We start from the raw sequence: 19,440 nt of genomic DNA, 5'->3' as shown, positions 1-19,440 counted from the left end.
TTCATACATAAATTTAGGAAGAATAATAGTAGGATGTGAAAATAGATTAATTCTATGGTTGAAGGCATCATAGTTCCAACTATTATGGCCCTATTGTGTTTGTGTGTGATTGGACCCTCAGGCATGTCGAGGGCATTTTATGTGTGTGCATGATTGTAATTATTAAATACAACAGGAGCTGTATTAGTTTTAGGATTTTACATTTTTGTTCGATTTAGATTGCATTACATTCCTTCGTGGAATATAGGATCGATTAATGTAAAATTTTATTTTTGTCACGGATCGTATCCTTGTGAGGTGTGGTGCTATTTGAGGACCAAAGACACAGCGGAAAAAGAAGCAAGATAGATGCAACGACATGACCCATTGGCAGCATACGTAGCATAACTATGGATGAGGCCATAATAGTTGGAAAATTAGTTTTCATATTTATTGGCTTTTATGCTGTGATGTGTGTGTTGTGTTTATGTGTTTGTGTGCATGTTAAAATTCCTCGTTTCTAAATAACTAAATGGGAGAGGAATTATTTAAATTCCATGGTCTCCATTACTGGTTTGTAAGTGATGCATTCAAACTTGCGCGTTGGCTCTGAGTGCCTTCCTCCACAACGGATGAGTGTTTGTGGATCACTAGATCAAACTTTCTTTATGGATGATTATAGGAAGTTATTTAGGTGTGTGATCTTCTCCAACTGAAGGGGCACAATCCTATTTAATGGACTAAGTATCAAGTAATGGTATACACTTAAGCACATTTAATAGTATCCTCCCCAACGGAGTCACTGTGTGTGATCGAAGAAAAACCAACTATTAATTTTATTTATCATAAAATTAGGATGACAAGATAATAAAATTAATGTGTAAAATCTCCTCTTACAAATGTTTGAATTTGTATATGTCCACACTAACGTGTCATATAAAAATTCATGGTGTTTTGAGGTGTTGGTGAATTTAAATGATATTGTTTGAGGAATCAATATTATTTTAAATTCTAAGGTTTTGACCAAATATTTGATCGAAGACAGACCAACTATTAATTTTATTTGTCATAAAGTTAGGTTGACAAGATAATAAAATTAATGGGTAAAACCTCCTCTTACAAATGTTTGAATTTGTATACGTCCACACTATCATAACATACAAAATTCATGGTGTTTTGAGGTGTTGGTGAATTTAAATGATATTGTGGAATCAATATTATTTTAAGGTCTTGACCAAATATTTTGTGATTCTTAGGATTTTAAATATCTTTCAATCCCCTAGTTATTATATTAGAAGAAAACAAACTTACTAGTCCTAATTGTTAGGATGTATACTAAAAGCCTAGCTTTTGGTATATACACTTATCTAGAAATAAGAATCACATTGGTCAAATGTCTACATTTATGATAAATGTAGTTGTTCAATTAATTTATATTGTAGATAACATGGTGTGTGGTGTCACACACAGATGATCATGTTATCGATACCTTATAAACATGTTCACACGACGACATGGACAGAGATGGAACAAACCATTAGAAGGTCGTAGTGTAATTAGTTTATCTTAACTATATAATTACACTAGTACACTTAGAGTGTATTGAGTAGGACCATTAGAGGTCGCTTTTTATCGACTTTATAAAGGAACAAAGACCTCGCTATTGGAAGTGTGTGCTCTTAATCCTAATATAATAACAAGCACATATTTGATATTTATTTCTTTAATTTATCAATGGGTGAGATTTAGTTTGATAAATCAATAAGCCCGATAAGTTGGGAAATGATATCACTTATAGTGTGTGTTGTTGATTATAGAAGGAAACTCCCTAGTAATCTAGGTTGAGAATGTCCCTAAGAGGAGCTCATAAGGATTGTCATGTTAAACCCTGCACTTAGTCCGACATGACGATAAGGTTGAGTGGTACTACTCTTAGACTAAGATATTAATTAAATGAGTTGTCTGAACTCACTTAATTAGTGGACATTCGACATCTTAAACAGGGAGACTAACACACTAATAAGAAGGAGCCCAAAATGTAATTTGGGATTGTTGTTCAATAATAGTTCTTTAGTGGAATGAATTATTGATGAAATAATGTTTGGGGCCAACACGGAAGCTTAATTTCATCGGGAGACCAAAACCAATTCCTCCTCTCGGTCCCTATCGTAGCCTCTTGTATATAGAGATTTATACCCACCACATACCCACCTTCTTACCCATCCAATGGGGCCGACCAAGCTAGCTTGGAACCCTAGCTAGGGCCAAGACCAAGTGGATGAGCCAAGTTGGTGGCCCGCCAAAGCTTGGGTCCCAAGCTTAGGTGGTCGACCACTAGAATATTAAAAAGGATTTTTATTAAAATTATTTCTTATGTGGATATCATGTTTTTAAAAGAGAGTTTAAAAATTAAAAATTTCCTTTTATAGCTTTCTACAAAAGATTAAGAGAAGAGATTAATCTCTTTCCTTATTTGTAGATTAAAAGGATGGTTTTAATTTTTGGTAAAAACTTTCCTTATTTGTAAATCATCCATATGTTTAAAAGAGAGTTTAAAATTTGAAATCTTTCCTTATTTGTTGAAAAGGTGGATTTTAAATTTTAAGAAAACTTTCCTTTTTAACCATGTTCATGATTTAAAAGAGAGTTTAAAAATTAAATATTCTCTTTTATAAGTTTCTATAAAAGATTAAGAAAAGATTTGATATCTTTCCTTATTTGTAGATTAAAAGAGATTTTAATTTTTAGAGATAACTTTCTTTTTATCCACATGTTAAAAGAAAGATTTTAATTTATAAAATTTCCTTTTTATTAACCAATCATGAAGGGATAAAAATTATTGGAGAAATTTTTATAAATTTCTTGGAGACAAATTAGGAAGTTTTAATTAATTAAAACTTTCCTTATTTTTGGGAGAAGAGTGGCTGGCCAAATAAATTGATGAGAAGAAAATTATTTTTAATTAAATAAATTCTCTTTTTCAATGGCAAAAGAATTAAGGAAGTTTTTATTAAATTTTCCTTATTTGCCAAGAACAAGGATTATAAAAAAGGGGTAGAGGAGGCTTCATGGCGAACGACTCTATTCTATTTTCTCCCTCTTTTCTTCCTTGGTGTGGTTGGCCCTTCTCCTTTTCTCTCTTCCTCTTGTGTGGCCGAAATCCTTTATCTCATGGAGCTTGGAGGAGGTGGCCGGATCTAGCTTGAGGAAGAAGGAGAGAAAGCTTGCATCCCTTGGAGCTTGGTTGGTGAAAAAAGTTCTTCATCCTTTAGAAGATATGCTTGGCCGAAACTTGAAGGAAGGAAGAAGAAGGTGCTTTGGTGGTTCTCGTCTCGGAAGATCGTTGCCCACACAACGTTCGGGATTAGAAGAGGAATATGGTAGAAGACCTAGAGGTTTTTGTTTGCAAAAGAAAAGGTATACTAGTGTTAGAATGTATACTAAAAGCCTAGCTTTTGGAATAAACATTTATCTAAAAATAAGAATCACATTGGTCAAATGTCAACATTTATGATAAATGTAGTTGTTCAATTAATTTATATTGTAGATAACATGGTGTGTGGTGTCACATACAGAAGATCATGTTATCAGTACCTTATAAATTATAAACAGTAGCTCACGACCAAGATGGAAAGAAACAAACCATTAGAAGGTCGTAGTGTAATTAGGTATTAGTTTATCTTAACTATATAATTACACTAGTACACTTAGAGTGTATTGAGTAGGACCATTAGAGGTCATTTCTTTTCTACTGACTTTATAAAGGAACAAAGACCTCAGTTATTATGGAAGTGTGTGCACTTAATCCCAATATAATAACAAGCACATATATTTGATATTTATTTCTTTAATTTATCAATGGGTGAGATTTAGTTCGATAAATCAATAAGCCCGATAAGTTGGGAAATGATATCACTTATAGTGTGTGTTGTTGATTATAGAAGGAAACTGTGTCCTAGTAATCTAGGTTGAGAATGTCCCCAAGAGGAGCTCATAAGGATTGTCATGTTAAACCCTGCCGGTGGACATGACGATGAGGTTGAGTGGTACTACTCTTGGACTAAGATATTAATTAAATGAGTTGTCAGTAACTCACTTAATTAGTGGACATTCGACATCTTAAACACAGGGAGACTAACACACTCATAATAAGAAGGAGCCCAAAAATGTAATTTGGGATTGGTGCGGTAGTTCAATAATAATTCTTTAGTGGAATGAATTATTGATGAAGGTTAAGTTTGTGTTCTGGGAACATGGGATGCTAATTTCATCGGAGACCAAACAATTCCTCTCTCTCGTCTATCGTAGCCTCTTGTATAGATTTATACCCACCACATACCATGGGACCGTTAGATTCGATGGAGGGGGGTGAATATCGATCAAAATATCGAGTATAAGGCTGAAAAAGTAAAGTGAACAGGGTTTACTTCTGTTGTTCGGATGACTCTACCGAAGGCGTGCGGGTCCTTGACCACTTTCGTTGGTCAATCACTAGAAATTAATATAATTACAAAATGAATACAGGAAATGCTAGTGAAACAAAGTAATATCGACAAAGAAATTAACTAAAACCCGAGGAGCACTTCGGAGCTTTGTTGGTCAGGAACGCGTAAAGACGGTAGAAGAGTTCGAGATGTGAAGAGTTGATTCGAAGCTCTCCCAGGGCTTCTTTTATGTTGCTGGCGCTGGATTCCTTAGGCGCTAATGCGCACGGAATTGTCTCAAGAGATGCTCCACGATGGCGACTTGGCGCCTGATATAATTTGGATCCTCGCCCGGACCACCTTGACTGTCCGGACTCCTTTCCTTGAAACAAAGTTAGTCCGAGGCAATATATATCCCGCAAAATAGATTGTTAGCACATTTTATAATAGTATGAATTAGCACAAATAGTATGACTTAGATTCCGTCTTTCCGAGACGTAATCTAGTCACGATCTCGATTAGACATCCGAAATGAATCTAAGCGGATCGACGCCTAATGTTCCCATCCCGGAACGCGTCCTCGCAATCACTCTCCTCCGGTGACTTACCTCACTTACCTCCCGACGTCCGGTCGACCCTTCGACCCATCGGAGTTCTTGCCAATCAGTCGCCAGCCTGTCGACTAGTGGACTTCTTGCCAAGTGCGTCACGTCGGTGGCGATGGTGACATCTCGACTATCCTATCCGTCGATCACGACGACCCAAATTTCCTCATTTTGAACTCCAAAAAAAAAAGATAATTCAAAAATATTTTGAAATGCTATCGAAAAATTCTAGAGATTTTTAGAAATTTTTAGAGTATTTTTATGATATTTTTGGAGTTCGTTTGGTATTTTTACCAAGAGGAAGAAGTTTAAAAAAAAAATAAAAAATATATATATGTTGAAGCCGGGTTTTGAACCCAAGACCCCGGACCCAAGCAAAATCGGCCCAACCAACCGAGCTGCGTTCAATTTGTTAATCAGACACGGGAATCAATTGATTTAAAGCATAGTTATAATTATAACCGAGTATAAGAAAAGAAATTAGGTTTTTATTTTCCGGAAAACCTAAAATTTCTCTCTAAATTTCCTTCTCCTCTCGCGACGGCGCCGAGTTCCTTCTCCAAGCGATTTCCTTTCGGGCGAAGGCGAGCCAAGGCTAGGGCTCCTCCTCTCGGGCGACGGCAGCGAAGACGCAAGGTCACCTTGTTGAGGAGGACGCGCGGACACGAAGGGAACGCCGAAGAACAAGGGTAAGTTGCTACTCACCTGCAGTAGGATAGCTCCGAGGTTTTATTCCTTGTTCTTTTCTTGTTTCCGAAGCTTTGCATGAATTTTCTTGTGGTTTCAGTTTTCGGATCTTTTTGTGTTCATGATTTCCGAAGCTTGCTGCTGTGTTGATTCTTGAAGCTTGCCGCTAGGGATTTTAATTCCTGTTTGTTGATTCTTTCTTTGGATTGCAAAGGAGGAAAGTGGTTAGATTAAGCATGTAGTTTTGTGTTGAATTATTGACCTTAAATAAACTGCCAGATTTACATGCTTATTAGCCTGAACAGATTTTAGTTTGTTATCATGTATAGCAAGCACGAACAGATTTAGTTGCCGTGAACCACAAAGAAAAAAAAAGAAAATAATTAAATGGTATAGATGAAGCCATTGTAATTAGCATTGCAATTACATTCCAGTTACTTGAGTATGAGATTCGGATAGTGAGGTTAAGCGATAGAAGAGGATTGTTAGTTGGAATGTTATAAGGTTGATGAGTTTTATTAAACTGCGATCTGAGGATTCGAGTTGTATTGTTCATGATGGAAAGTCATAATTGTTTAAGTAGTTGTGCTCTAAGAAAGGCTAAGTTGAAGTATTGTTGGGATTTAGTCCTTCTCCTTGCTTTTAGAACATGCTGTAGCAGATTTATTTCTTCCAGGCATGATCAGCTTGTAATTGATGAGCAGTGCAGCCTTAATGTGCATGATTGGCTTGTAATTGGTTTTGTAGTTTTTTTTTGTTATAGTTTTGGTAGTAGATCTATAGGGTGAAGTGTGAATTCATCTAAGGCTCCTGCACATTTTGATGATTTCAGAATTTCCTTTCTCTATGGACAGGTTAGTGGATTTCCAAAGTTGATATCGTTTGTTAAGTAAGTTAAGATTGATAAGATACTTTATGGATATAATTTAACCAAGTAAATCAAGGATGATCAGACTTGACATGAACAGTTAGTTTAAGAATAGTTAGGTTTAGCATGGATGCAGTTAGAGGCGTGTTATTACAAGAACAGTCCATAGATCATGAGCTTAAGCTTTACATAGTTTCTATACATGTATTATGAGCATGCAGCTTTGTCCTAGTTAGTAGTATGCAGATTTTAGATAAGCTTAATAATACAGATTTTTATTTAGCTTAATATGCAGAATTTTATTCGGCTTTCAAGTGCAGAAGTTAGTTAGTATAGTGAGCAGATTAGATAAGCTTAGTATGCAGATTTTTATTAAGCTAGTATGTAGATTTCTGTTAAGTATTAGTACAGATTTTTGATAACTATTATATGTGTAGATTTCTTTTGTATTCTATGCATGATTATGTGTTACATAGTTAGTTTCATTCATAGATTCATACGAAAGATACCCTAACAGTATTTTGGGTTTAAGAAAAGTATAAGAAAGATAAAGAAAAGTAAAAGAAAGATAAAGAAAAGAAAGAAAAGGCCAAGGCTTTAAGTAGATCCCGAAGTCAAGACTTTAGGGATTTTGGCACACAAGGTGCTAAAGAAAGTGTCGAGGCATTATATAGAAGTATTAAAAGATAACAAGTATTTTACTTTTATCAGTGGCACTGTCGGGACTCTCAGGTCCTTGTGTTGGGCTCATAGTCGTCCCTAGGTTTAGATAACCTAGTAGTAACGAGTGCCAGTACCCACGTGAGGGACAATCATGTAGCTCACAAAGTGGCGGGTACAAAGTAAGGCTCACCCGAAGAAGTTGTTATTATTTTGAAGTATTATAAGTATAAGTTTTTGGACAAGTAAAACGAGTTTTACATAAACATAAAGTATTAAAGATTAAGTTTAGAACAAATGAAATAAGTTTCATATAGTTCTAAAAATCAGTAAGTTTAGTTCTTTATTCTACCATGTTTATCTAGTGGATGAGTAGTTTTCATGTTTACCTATTAGATGAGTAGCATGATTAGCTATTAGAATTACATGAGTAGATTCCTTAGCTTTTCTTTGCTATTAGTTTGACATGAGCAGTTATGTTTATGCTTTATTTCTTTTTAGAGCATATAGTTTTTAGTTCTTTTCGTATACATGCACATTCGTGATTTTGTGAATTAGATAGCGCTTACTAAGCAAATTTTGCTTATAGACTACACTTCCTCTTACTGCAGATACAGGAAAGGAAAAGATATAGAAAGGAAGGTGACAAGGAGGTGTTCGAAGGATGTGTGATGCCAGGACTATGGAAGCCTTGGGACTAGGAAAGAAGTTTTAATTTTAGTTTCCGCATTTTAGTTATTGTAAACATTTGAGTTGTATTTTAAGTTCATGTCATTTGAGATTATTCTGTTTAGATTGCATGTAGGATGAGTTCAGTTTAGTAAGTAGATATTTGTGTGTTTGATACTTATTTAACTGCGTGGTTGATTGATATATGTTTCAGCCGCTTGTGGCTGAGTATATATTGCATGTATTGTTGAATATGGTCACCGGTACAGGGGAGACTCTGTCGAAATTTTTCGGTAGGGTTTCCATGTGATTTTTAATCATACCGGTTAAGTAGAGTTAGTAGTTAAGTAACGGTCATCCTTAGAGAGTAGTAGTAGTAAGAAGGGTGGTTGTTACAGTTGGTATCAGAGCAGTTCCCATTCTCCAGCATCACACATCAGCACCATCCTTGCCGTCTTCAAGTAAGAAAGTATTTAATTTTCTTTCTTATGCTTTCTTTATTATTTGCAGTATAGAGTATTGCTTGAATGCTTAAGTAAGATAGAAGATTTTGTTTCCCTTTTCTATATTCATATATAGGTATGTTTAGAAAGGATAGAGAAGATATCAGGTATTATTCTTGGTATAACTAGATGTTAAGATAGAGGACAAGACAGTGGGGAGTCAGAAGCCCCAGTTAAGTAATTAGAACTAGAAGGACAATGATAACAAGAAAGACCCAAGCAGGAAGACGTTCGGGTAGTCTGTGAATATCAAGAGGTTTTTCTAGAAGAGGTACCTGGACTATCTCCCAACAGAGAAGTAAAGTTTGAAATTGAGTTGCTTGCTGACACCAGCCTAATTTCAAAAGCTCTGTATTGAATTTTTCTATCAGAGCTAAGAGAGTTACAAGAACAAATTCAGGAGCTACTTGACAAGGGTTTCATCCGCCCTAGTCATTCACCCCGGGGAGCTCCAGAGTTGTTCATTAAGGAGAAAGACAAATCTATACGGATGTACATAGATTTTAGAGCACTGAGCAAAGTAGCAGTTAAGGACTAGTACCCTCTTCCCAGAATAGATAATCTATTTAATTAGCTAAAGAGGGCAATAGTGTTCTCTAAAATAGATCTGCGTTCTAGGAACCATCAGTTGAAAGTGAAAGGAGAATGAAGAGTCCAGAACAGTTTCCAGTATCCGATATGGACACTACGAAGTTGTAGTCATGCCATTTGGTGTGACCAGTACACCTATGGTCTCCAGAGACTTTATAACAGGCCTTCCAAGGATCACTAATGGATATGATTCGATATGAATGATAGAGGACCGAGAAGTTAAGAGACTAAGGAACAAAGAGTACCATTAGTGAAAGTTATTTAAAACCAAAAGCATGAGGAAATTATTTAGGAGCGTAAGGATAGTATGAGACAGAGAGATCTAGAATTTTTCTAAGTTCGAGGACGAACTTTTTATAAGGTGTGGGGAATTATAATGACCCAAATTTCCTCATTTTGAACTCCAAAAAAAAAAAGATAATTCAAAAATATTTTGAAATACTATAGAAAAATTCTAGAAATTTTTAGAGTATTTTTATGTTATTTTTGGAGTTCGTTTGGTATTTTTACCAAGAGGAAGAAGTTTAAAAAAATAATAAAAAAAATATATATGTTGAAGCCGGGTTTTGAACCCAAGACCCCAGACCCAAGCAAAACCGGCCCAACCAACCGAGCTGCGCTCGATTTGTTAATCAGACATGGGAATCAATTGATTTAAAGCATAGTTATAATTATAACCGAGTATAAGAAAAGAAATTAGGTTTTTATTTTCCGGAAAACCTAAAATTTCTCTCTAAATTTCCTTCTCCTCTCGCGACGGCGCCGAGTTCCTTCTCCAAGCGATTTCCGCTCGGGCGAAAGAGGCGGCGGAGCTAAGTTTCCTTTCTCCGGCGCCGGCCAAGGGGTGTTCCCGCGAGACCCTCACACGTTCATGGCCATCTCGTCGAGGGGAGCACGCGGACGCGAGGAAACGCCGGATTTGGAGCTCACCCGAAACCCTAGCACCTCTCTTTCTCGGTTTAAGTCCATGAAAATGAAGGTAAGTTGCTACTCACCTGCAGTAGGATAGCTCCGAGGTTTTATTCCTTGTTCTTTTCTTGTTTCCGAAGCTTTGCATGAATTTTCTTGTGGTTTCAGTTTTCGGATCTTTTTGTGTTCATGATTTCCGAAGCTTGCTGCTGTGTTGATTCTTGAAGCATGCCGCTAGGGATTTTAATTCCTGTTTGTTGATTCTTTCTTTGGATTGCAAAGGAGGAAAGTGGTTAGATTAAGCATGTAGTTTTGTGTTGAATTATTGACCTTAAATAAACTGCCAGATTTACATGCTTATTAGCCTGAACAGATTTTAGTTTGTTATCATGTCTAGCAAGCACGAACAGATTTAGTTGCCGTGAACCATAAAGAAAAAAAAAAGAAAATAATTAAATGGTATAGATGAAGCCCTTGTTATTAGCATTGCAATTACATTCCAGTTACTTGAGTATGAGATTCGGATAGTGAGGTTAAGCGATAGAAGAGGATTGTTAGTTGGAATGTTATGAGGTTGATGAGTTTTATTAAACTGCGATCTGAGGATTCGAGTTGTATTGTTCATGATGGAAAGTCATAATTGTTTAAGTAGTTGTGCTCTAAGAAAGGCTAAGTTGAAGTATTGTTGGGATTTAGTCCTTCTCCTTGCTTTTAGAACATGCTGTAGCAGATTTATTTCTTCCAGGCATGATCAGCTTGTAATTGATGAGCAGTGCAGCCTTAATGTGCATGATTGGCTTGTAATTGGTTTTGTAGTTTTTTTTTGTTATAGTTTTGGTAGTAGATCTATAGGGTGAAGTGTGAATTCATCTAAGGCTCCTGCACATTTTGATGATTTCAGAATTTCCTTTCTCTATAGACAGGTTAGTGGATTTCCAAAGTTGATATCGTTTGTTAAGTAAGTTAAGATTGATAAGATACTTTATGGATATAATTTAACCAAGTAAATCAAGGATGATCAGACTTGACATGAACAGTTAGTTTAAGAATAGTTAGGTTTAGCATGGATGCAGTTAGAGCCGTGTTATTACAAGAACAGTCCATAGATCATGAGCTTAAGCTTTACATAGTTTCTATACATGTATTATGAGCATGCAGCTTTGTCCTAGTTAGTAGTATGCAGATTTGATTAAGCTTAGTATGCAGATTTTAGATAAGCTTAATAATACAGATTTTTATTTAGCTTAATATGCAGAATTTTATTCGGCTTTCAAGTGCAGAAGTTAGTTAGTATAGTGAGCAGATTAGATAAGCTTAGTATGCAGATTTTTATTAAGCTAGTATGTAGATTTCTGTTAAGTATTAGTACAGATTTTTGATAACTATTATATGTGTAGATTTCTTTTGTATTCTATGCATGATTATGTATTACATAGTTAGTTTCATTCATAGATTCATACGAAAGATACCCTAACAGTATTTTGGGTTTAAGAAAAGTATAAGAAAGATAAAGAAAAGTAAAAGAAAGATAAAGAAAAGAAAGAAAAGGCCAAGGTTTTAAGTAGATTCCGAAGTCAAGACTTTAGGGATTTTGGCACACAAGGTGCTAAAGAAAGTGTCGAGGCATTATATAGAAGTATTAAAAGATAACAAGTATTTTACTTTTATCAGTGGCACTGTGTTGGACTCTCAGTTGTCCTTGAGTTGGGCTCCCATAATCGTCCCTAGGTTTAGATAATCTAGTAGTAACGGCACGGCCGACGGTCGACGACCAGAGGGTCACCAAATGAGCCGCCGAATGGGTCGGGTCGTTACAAAAGTAAAAGCACAGTTGCCGGGCCCAAGAAGAAGTTGATTATTATTTTGAAGTATTATAAGTATAAGTTTTTGGACAAGTAAAACGAGTTTTACATAAACATAAAGTATTAAAGATTAAGTTTAGAACAAATGAAATAAGTTTCATATAGTTCTAAAAATCAGTAAGTTTAATTCTTTATTCTACCATGTTTATCTAGTGTATGAGTAGTTTTCATGTTTACCTATTAGATGAGTAGCATGATTAGCTATTAGAATTACATGAGTAGATTTCTTAGCTTTTCTTTGCTATTAGTTTGACATGAGCAGTTATGTTTATGCTTTATTTCTTTTTAGAGCATATAGTTTTTAGTTCTTTTCGTATACATGCACATTCGTGATTTTGTGAGTTAGATAGCGCTTACTAAGCAAATTTTGCTTATAAACTACACTTCCTCTTACTGCAGATACAGGAAAGGAAAAGATATAGAAAGGAAGGCGACAAGGAGGTGTTCGAAGGATGTGTGATGCCAGGACTATGGAAGCCTTGGGACTAGGAAAGAAGTTTTAATTTTAGTTTCCGCATTTTAGTTAATGTAAACATTTGAGTTGTATTTTAAGTTCATGTCATTTGAGATTATTCTGTTTAAATTGCATGTAGGCTGAGTTCTGTTTAGTAAGTAGATATTTGTGTGTTTGATACTTATTTAACTGCGTGGTTGATTGATATGTGTTCCAGCCGCTTGTGGCTGAGTATATATTGCATGTATTATTGAATATGGTCACCGGTACAGGGGAGACTCTGTCGAAATTTTTCGGTAGGGTTTCCATGTGATTTTTAATCATACCGGTTAAGTAGAGTTAGCAGTTAAGTAACGGTCATCCTTAGAGAGTAGTAGTAGTAAGAATGGTGGTTGTTACACAGCCCGTCGACCTAGCTGGACTTCGTGCCAGACATCCGGTCAGCCTGTCTGTCACGCCCCAGGTAGTCTCTGCCAGAAGAAATTTCGGCAGCATCTCCCCAGTACGGCGGACAATATGAATCTCAGTATACATATATCTCTACCTCGGCCACACTCGGCCAGAACAATACACACAAATAGTAAACAATCCACGCAGTTATATTCAACATTTCTACACAGATATAATATGAACAATCCACGCAGTTATATAAAGAAAAGATGATATAGAAATCAACGAAGATATACGTACACATCCTACTCCACTACAACGAAGAAACGAAATCCACGAATGTAATGAAAATATCCGCAGCGGAAAACCAAAAGTAGTAAATCCAATGTTCGTCATAAAGTCCACAATACAAACCCACATCACAAATATACGTATAAAAGCGAATACAGAAAACGATATCTAGAAATCCTCGCGACAAGGGGGCTAGCGACTGGAATATCTCCCGACGGCCTCAACCTGAAAAATAGTAACAACGGGGTGAGTTCAAAGAACTCAGCAGGTAATCCAATAGACATGTATAGCAATATATAACCACCAGCAATATCCTAATGTACAGTACACTAACAGTACAACCTACGGTACAGTCTCCTAACAGTATAACAGATATGCATAGCTGAAATAAACTGTAATAACCAGCAATAGGCATAAAGTACAGTCTATAGCAAGAATAATAAGAAAATGCATAACTGAAATAAACTGTACTCACCTGCGAGGCTTGTGTAACTGACTGTGAGCATACACAGATAAAAATAGTCAGAGCAAAAGCATATAACCTGTATGCATGTCAATCATATGCAATCACCAAAATGCATCAATCATAATTAATGCAATCTGTGCATATGATGCAAATGACATGGTCACCCCTGACGCCAGTCAGAATCTCACACACAATGGTGAGACCGCGTGGGTAGGGCTGTGACACCGTGCACTCTGCCGTCACTACCCCTGAAGAGTGACCGAGTGGACGGGATGCACCGGAGTACACCTATCCTCCAACCTCACTATAGGAGGGAGCGCCATGCTCTCATCTCCCGGTACACAATGACGGGGAGGGACCCCGGTGTGCTACCACGCTACCTATCACACTACCCATGAGTGGAGCCTCCAGGTAGCAACTGCAAGCAACCTACACACCACAGTATGTGCCACTGCCACCACCCATGCAATGGTCACGTGGTGCATGTAGCGGCGGCGCCGAGCTCAACAATAATGGAGTAGTCAATCGCCCGAATGATGATCATGCGATATGGTGCATGCTACTAGATGTCATGTCAGAACGAATATCCTCCTCCATATGTGTAGATGCCAAACAAATAAACACATATATAACAAGGATAATAAAGTAAATCCAAAGACATCACATATAACAATGATGTAAGTATCATGAATCCAAGAGCATGTATCACATGTAACACAACTACAAGAGTAGAGCACTATAGATATGCATCTCTATGAACATATATACACATGGCAAGAGATAAAATATCCAATCCTGAAGTAAAGCAACTAGCAGATGAAGCATGTGATAGGTATCAACTAGCTAAGACCAGGGAAGAAATAAATCTACCATCTATCACTAGTAAATATATATAAACTATACATATCATAAGACAATATCAAAAGATAAGTCAAAGGGTACCCGCCTCAAATAGAAGGTACAACCAAGCGATCCAAGGTCGAGATGCTCGTCTCGAATCAGAGTCCTGTGTCAACAAACAAGATATATTTTATTTAGCTAAATCCAAATGAGTAGCTAAATAAAATCCCTGAAACTAAATTAGGGCAACACCCTAATCAAGTCAATCGCATCCTACCTAAATAAAATCTAACGGTCAATTAGGGTTAGTTACCTAATCCCTAATCACCAGTTAGATTAGAAACATAAACTTAAATTAAATCTAATAATTGACTAGGGTTAATTGTCTTAACCCTAATCATTCTATTAGATTAATTTAAGTAATTAAATCTAATCACACTAATCATGTAATCAAATTATCCCGAATGCAATACGATCTACAACCAAGATCAATTACCTATATTCAACTAAACAATCACACTTAACCTAATTCATCTAGAATAATTCACCTACAACATGAAACAATTACCCTACACATACCTCAAACTCACAACCGAACAAGATGCTGGAACAAAGAACACTGAGGTATGGGTGGCTGCCGAACCAAACTGAGCTGCTGCTGGAGCTAAAGAGAATTCACATAACACAATCCTGCTGAAATCCCTCCCTACTCAATCTATCCAAGGTGACATCAAGAACACCACAGAACAGAACCTCATCACCTACTAGAATCAACCGGATTAAAACAACATCAAGAAATGGAAATCACTAATCAATCAACAACCTAATTCCGAAAACCATTTGTGCACCTTACCTCTCCCTCTTACTGCCTGTGATGACCTAGGATCCAACAATGTTGCTACTGGAAGCCCCAATGCCAATTCCACAGCATCATCTTGACTCCCTTGATTGAATTTCCTTCTCCCGGCGATCAGATTGCAAGAAAGATCGATCTGTTTAGCATCGACAGAGGGATAAAGACAACCAAGGAAATAGATCCGTCGCGATCAAATCAAGTGATCACTGGAAATGGTGCGTCGTTGACTTAGGGCAAAGGCAAGAGAATAAAGAAGAAAGGATTGGTGACAGTGTGAGTCGGAGAGAACCGAAAGAAGTAGGATCGGTTACTTACCACCGGAGCCCTAACTGCCTCCTCCACTCCGGCGATCGAGTGGATCTGGCTCGATCCAGTAGCATCGGTTCGTCCTCGTGAGAGAACCAGTGGCAAGGAGAAGAGATCAGAGCTAGAAGGAGAAGGGCTTCGGCTGGATCTAGGCTTACTAGGCGTCGATGCCGGTAGAGGAAGATCGCCGGAGGTCGATGCTCCGTTCCTGTCGGCGCCGATTCATTCGCGAGCGAGAGGTAGCGAGAGGAGTCAGGAAGATCGGGGGAAGAAGGTGTTCGGGTTGGGTGAAGAGTCGGCGTTTGGGGAAAAGAAATAAGAAAAAGAATTTATAATTAAAACTTTTCCTCACTTAAATGGGAATTCCAAACAGGCTTTATCCGTACCCATAATTTTATCCCCGCAAAACCCGTCGTACGAGCTCCGAAAAATTCCCAGAAAATTTCTAAAAATTCCGGAAAAATTCTATAAGGCTATTTTCCAAATAACCCTATTAATTAAATTTTCCGAGATCTCACATCCTCCCCTACTAATAAAAAATTTGGTCCCCAAATTTCGCTATAACTAACAGCAAACACTAAAATATAACCAAACAGTATAAATGCTGAAAGGAACTCTAACCCACATACCTCAAGTAAAAAGATGAGGGTATCGAGCTCGGATCGTATCCTCCAGCTCCCAAGTAGCCTCCTCGTCAGAATGAAGCTGCCATCCGACTTTAACCAGCCGGACAATCTTGTTCCGTAGTTGACGCTCTCTGTGGTCCAGAATCCGCACCGGAACCTCCTCGTAAGTAACATCAGGCTGAAAAGGAACAGATATATCTGACAGAACATGTGCCGGATCGGATACGTATCTCCTCAATGGTAGCGCCAGACGGTAAGCTACTACTCCAATCCTCTCTAAGATCTTGAATGGTCCAATATATCGGGGAGCTAGCTTACCTCGGAGACCAAATCTCTTCACCCCTTTCGTGGGTGAAACTCTAAGAAATACATGATCACCAATGGAGAACTCCAGGGGTCTCCGTCTCTGATCAACATAACTCTTCTGACTGTCCTGAGCCTCTGACATCCTCCGTCTGATAGTGCGAACTAACTCTGCATCCTGCTGAGTTCTCTGAGGTCCTACCAACTGGGCCTCCCTAACCTCTTCCCAGAGGATGGGTGTCCGACAAGGCCTACCATACAACGCCTCAAACGGTGCTATTTGGATAGCCGAATGATAGCTGTTGTTGTAGGCGAACTCCACTAATGGCAGGTGGTCCTCCCAACTACCTCCGAAATCTATAACGCAAGACCTCAGTAAGTCCCCCAATATCTGAATAGTCCACTCTGACTGCCCATCTGTCTGCGGATGGAATGCCGTACTGAAACGAAGCTGTGTGCCCAAGGCCTGCTGCAGACTCTGCCAAAATCGGGACGTGAACCGTGGGTCTCTATCTGATATGATGCTCAAAGGAACACCATGTAATCTAATAATCTCACGACAGTATAACTCTGCTAATCGATCCAGAGAATCAGTCTTCCGGATCGCTAAAAAGTGTGCGAATTTGGTTAATCGATCAACGATTACCCAAATCGCATCATGGCCTCGTCGAGTCCTAGGCAGTCCTACCACAAAATCCATAGTAATATGCTCCCACTTCCACTCTGGAATAGGGATCCTCTCGTCTGGTGCTCAGCCTTCACTGGCTGACGATAAGACATCTAGCAACAAACTCTGCGATGTCTTTCTTCATACCGTTCCATCAATAGGAACGCCTCAAATCCCGTTACATACGGGTCCCGCCAGGGTGGATAGCAAATCTAGAGCGATGAGCCTCCTGAAGTAACTCCTCCATGGCCGGGTGAGACTGAGGCACACATAATCTGCCTCGGAAATAAACAATACCCTCGTCATCTTGTGCAAAATCGGTCTGCTGTCCGAAAGCTATCTGGCTGCTAATCCCGTCCCTGCTTCTCAAGGCCCAACTCGGAGAATCCAAATCAAGTCCGTGACTAAAACTCGTGACAAGCTAAAGTCCCTCCGGACTTCCTGCTAAGCACAACATTAGCTTTACCCGGATGGTAGCTAATAGTACAATCATAATCCTTCAAGAACTCCATCCATCTCCTCTGTTGGAGATTGAGTTCTATTTAAGACTCTTATGATCAGTAAGAATCTCAAAAGTAATACCATAAAGATGATGTCACCAAATCTTCAAAGCAAAGATAATAGCGGCTAGCTCTAAATCATATACTGGGTAGTTCTTCTCATGCTCCTTCAACTGATGAGAAGCATAAGAGAATACCCTATCGTGCTGCATCAATACAGCGCCCAAGCCCTGAAGAGATGCGTCTATGTAAAGTACGAATCCGTCATCACCAGAAGGTAAAACCAAAACTGGACCACGTGAACTTCACGCCTTTCCTGGTCAGACGTGTCAACGGCATAGCAATACTGGAGAAACCCTCAACGAATCGTCGGTAATATCCAGCCAGTCCCAAGAAACTACGGATCTCTTGGACTGACTTCGGCTGCTCCCAGCTAGTGATAGCCTCGATCTTCTGAGGATCTACTGGAATACTCGGTTGGACACCACGTGTCCCAGAAAACCAAATAAATTATCATCAATAAACCCAATAACAAACTGATCTAGGTACTCCAGAAAGATACGGTTCATCATATCCATAAATACTGCAGGAGCATTGGTAAGCTCAAATGACATTACCAAAAACTTGTAATGTCCGTATCTGGTGTGAAATGCTGTCTTCTGAATGTCAGAACCTCGAATCTCTAAGCTGATCAAATAAATCCTCAATCTGGCAAGGGTACTTATTTAGATAGTCACCGCATTGTTGCCTATAATCGATGCACAACCTCAGAGTACCATCCTTCTTCTTGACGAATAATACTGGAGAACACTAAGGTGGAATACCGTGGGGTTCTCCACAAGGACACCGGAATGCTCCTGCCCGTGCATGCTATATGCAACTACTGCAGGGGGAGTTGACCTCTTCTGACGATGCGAAGATTGGGCTTTCGGCCCGCCTCGTGAGTCGGACTGACCAATTGTCCTCCGGAACATAAATCCGGAAGCTACATGCCGAGTTTTTAGCGAGCAGTCTCGACTCAAATGTCTGGCGGTTTGCAATAATAGCAACTGACTATCCCAGAGTACATGCAGAGATGATGTGATCTCGAGACCCGCATCAAGTGCAATGAGAGTCACCACTGGGGTCGGCCAGATGACCCAAAAGTACTCTGACCCATCTGAATGTGATTGCTCTGCTGCTACCCAGTAGTCTGTGGCTACTGGATCTGTCCGGAAGTCCGATCAGTCTGCTTCCTCTTCTTGTCCGCATTTACTCTCTGATGAGCTAACTCAATCATAAGAGTTCTACCAGTGCCTCTATGTATGATGAACTACCAAAACCGGCAATCTTCACCTGAAGATGCCCGTCTAGTCCCTGGACAAACTGAAGCATACGAGATCTATCCTCGACAACTAACTCAGGACAGAATCTGGCAAACCGATTAAATTCGGCATTATACTCCATCACTGAGCGATTATTCTGCCGAAGACTCAGAAAATCCTACCGTCGTGTCATCCGATTATAATCGAGCGCTGTGTGTCCCACCAGATCTCTGCCCCGTCTCGTAAGTGGTAAGCAGCCAGCTCAGCCTTCTCGCACTCGGAGCAGGCCATGTAAAAGAATGTCCACTCCATAGACTCTATCCAAGATTGAGCCACGCTCGGATCAGTCTCCCCGCGAAATAGCGTGAATTGGCTTTTCACCAATTCCGCCAAGGCTGGGATCCATGCTCGTGCCACAACCATATCCGTAGATATCACTGCGGTACTGGGCAGAATCACTGGAGTTGATCTTATGGGTGGTACTGATGGATAGGTTGGAAGAGGTACCACTGGTGCTGCCACATAAACAGGGTAGGAACCACTAGTGGAACTACAGAGTAGGCATAAGTAGGGACGACTAAAGGTACGATGGGCGGTACCGGGTAAGATGTAACCGGTACTGCTACTGGCGGTACAGGCGAGGTAGGTACCTCTGAAGTCGGAACCGTCAGGATCTGACA

Source organism: Zingiber officinale, chromosome 11A, assembly GCF_018446385.1.
Source record: "Zingiber officinale cultivar Zhangliang chromosome 11A, Zo_v1.1, whole genome shotgun sequence".
Taxonomy (NCBI): Eukaryota; Viridiplantae; Streptophyta; class Magnoliopsida; order Zingiberales; family Zingiberaceae; genus Zingiber; species Zingiber officinale.
The sequence above is the reverse complement of the archived record's forward strand: the minus strand, read 5'-3'. Positions refer to the sequence as shown.